The sequence below is a fragment of the Rattus rattus genome, chromosome 7 (genome assembly GCF_011064425.1).
Source record: "Rattus rattus isolate New Zealand chromosome 7, Rrattus_CSIRO_v1, whole genome shotgun sequence".
NCBI lineage: Eukaryota > Metazoa > Chordata > Mammalia > Rodentia > Muridae > Rattus > Rattus rattus.
In genome coordinates, this window is record NC_046160.1 from 76,185,608 (window position 1) to 76,188,392 (window position 2,785).

Consider the following 2,785-nt stretch of genomic DNA (forward strand, 5'->3'; position numbering starts at 1 on the left):
TATTTAACTGTAAATTTTATTCAGAGTATCACAGTTAATTATGATTTATTACTGTCTTGCTATTAGAACATAAAATGAAATAATTAGATAAAGATACTGAAATTCGAAGTTTCCTTTGTGATGTTTGCATCATTACTTCAGAAATTTATAGGTAGTCAAACATATCAGCTCAATGCTCCAAGCTATGCATCTTGTTACAAATGACTTCACATCCAAGATATCAGATGTAATAAACTGAATTTGCTTTCTTCATGTTTTTCCCAGAAACAGCTCACTAAATTTGTTTCTAGGTTTTCTTTAGAAAAATAAGCCAATGAATAAGATAAAATAACTAAACAATTAGGAAATACATTAAATTAATCTTCATGTGTAAAAACCCAAAATCTTGGCCAAAAAACCCTCAGATACAAATTTTCTATTAATTGAAGATGCAGTGTGTGAGGAATTACGAAGATACAGTAGTTTAACAGTAAATGATTAAGCTAAAAGTATTTTTGTCCATGTTTTTACTAAAAAAAATTCGGTAAGGATTTGATAAGGTTTTTATAAAATGTGTATATGTCTAAAGAACACGGAAGTCAGAGTTCATGTAACTAAATCAATGAATGTTTTAAGTGAAGTTATAACATTGAAACATTTGGATTATTTTTGGGTGATAGAATTAAGCTTCTCCACAATCATTGATGTTAAGTGTTTATTTTTTTTTCTGTTGGGAAAACAAGGTGCTCCATACGCAGGTAAGATATGTTCTCATTGGGTATAGTGTGTCTGGATCTCCTGTAAATTTTTTAAATGAACTGAAACCTTTTTTTTCCTCAATGTGTTTGCTTTAAGTTGGAATGATCGTCTAGAACCATGTGATGTTGAAGAAAAGTGAGATGAAATTGGGTGCTGATTCTGAGTGGGTTTACCCGGATTGTCACTTCACTCTATATTATTATAAAAGTCATAATATTGAGTTACCACTTGGACTTTTGCAGTCAGAGATAACAGCAAAGGCCTCAAAATGGAGGGCTACTGCATCTTGGTATTCTTACCCAGTACATGCACGATACTGGCAGCATTATTATCGTGCAATGCTTTGGATGCAAAGGCACCAGAATGCCTACAGAAAATTCAGGGATTCCTAGTTCGCTTCCTCATGGTTCTTCCCTCATGGAGTTCTTCCCTGGAACTCTCTTGCTTATGAGGCTGGGCTTCCTTGGAACTCTCAAGGCCAGCACATAGCCTGGCAGGAGTCTCGCTATAGTGTTTCCCATCTGAAAAGCTCTGAGAAACTTCTGCATAACAGCAGCAGAACCGAGGCATCCACAAGAGAAAATGAAGCACTGTGTGAAGAGGAAGAGCTGGACTCAGACTCAGGTAACTAAATGGAACACAACCCAGGCAATATGGAAATCACCAAGGCGCTCTACTTCGCACAGAGAAGACCAATGGTGAATAGCAGCTGGACATAGAGAGCCTGAATGACTATGTGAACGCGCCCAGACCATGGCCTTTACTTCAACCACCACAGGTCAATGGAGTCCCCATTTGAGAAGCCATGGGAGTGGCAACAAGCAGATTAAGAGCTTATATGGAAACATTGCTCCCAAGATCCTAGCCATGGAGCCTGCTGTCAGCTCAACTTTGACAAGCACGGTGACATGAAACAGCCTAGTTCCTGGCCTGTCATTCCCCTGAAGTTCTGAACGTGGGACACCAGGACTCAAGGCAATGCCTCACAGTTCTTAGCCTCTCCCTCTTCATCTCTTCTGGACATTTTTCAGAGAAAGAAACCTGTATATCGATATGGTGGATACAGTCTGTTAGCCATTTATAATTCTGTTAGCAAGAGATATTCGTTGAGTTGCCAACACAAAGAATGTTCACTTGACATATGTATTGCACTGGCTCTGGGTTTTCTCTGTAACAGTTCAGTTCATTGATATTACTACCTAGAGATACTGCCTATTGTTTTGTGTTTTTAATTTCCTCCTTTAAACTGTCCGGAACGCCATAAAAGCCTTAAGCCACATGTAATTTATTCTTACTTTTTTAGACCAATTTTCATACAGCCCATGTTAGCTTAAATCTTTCTGCTTCCACCTCCCGAAGGCTAGCTTACAGGTTTGCACCCCTCACTGGACTTCTGTCCACATATTTTCTCTGTAGCTCTTTGGATCCCTCTGAAAATGATGCATGTTACAGTAGGACAAGTGGCACTCGTTACTCAGCTAGGTGTCAGCCGGCATGCTCTATAAAATACCTGAGAGTAAATAATATGGCTTTAGCAGGCCATGTTGTCTGTGTCATAACTGCTGAACACCGTCTTCATAGCATTAAAGTAGTGATAGTTACTGAATAAACAAATGAATCTGACTGTGTCAATAAAACTTTATTTGTAAAAAGCAAAAAATCAGATTGTCTACTATTTAGTCATTGCAAGCACCTTTCTAATGATTTCTTTCAATATGGATTTGCTAAAATCATTGCAGATAACTCTTAAATTGGTATAGTGATAATATTAATCGATACAATCATCTCAATCTGTTTGTGATTCATGGCACATTTAGAAGCTACAGTCAGTGGAAATATGTGGACAGAAGGCCAGTGTGGGGGTGCAACCCTGTAAGCTAGCATTCGGGAGGTAGAAGCAGAAAGATTTAAGCTAACATAGGCTATATGAAAACTGTTCTAAACAACGTAAGAATAAATTACATGTGGCTTAAGGAAAGGAGAATCAGCTGGTCATATATGTCTCTAGCCAAGTGAGAACGATCCGTAATAAAACATATACATTCAG

At 38.0% G+C, this 2,785-nt stretch overlaps 1 pseudogene; it reads left to right on the top strand.

Annotated features, from left to right (window-relative positions):
- Positions 1 to 1,004: 1,004 nt before the first annotated feature.
- LOC116904928 lies at positions 1,005 to 1,691 on the top strand (annotated as a pseudogene).
- Positions 1,692 to 2,785: the final 1,094 nt, after the last annotated feature.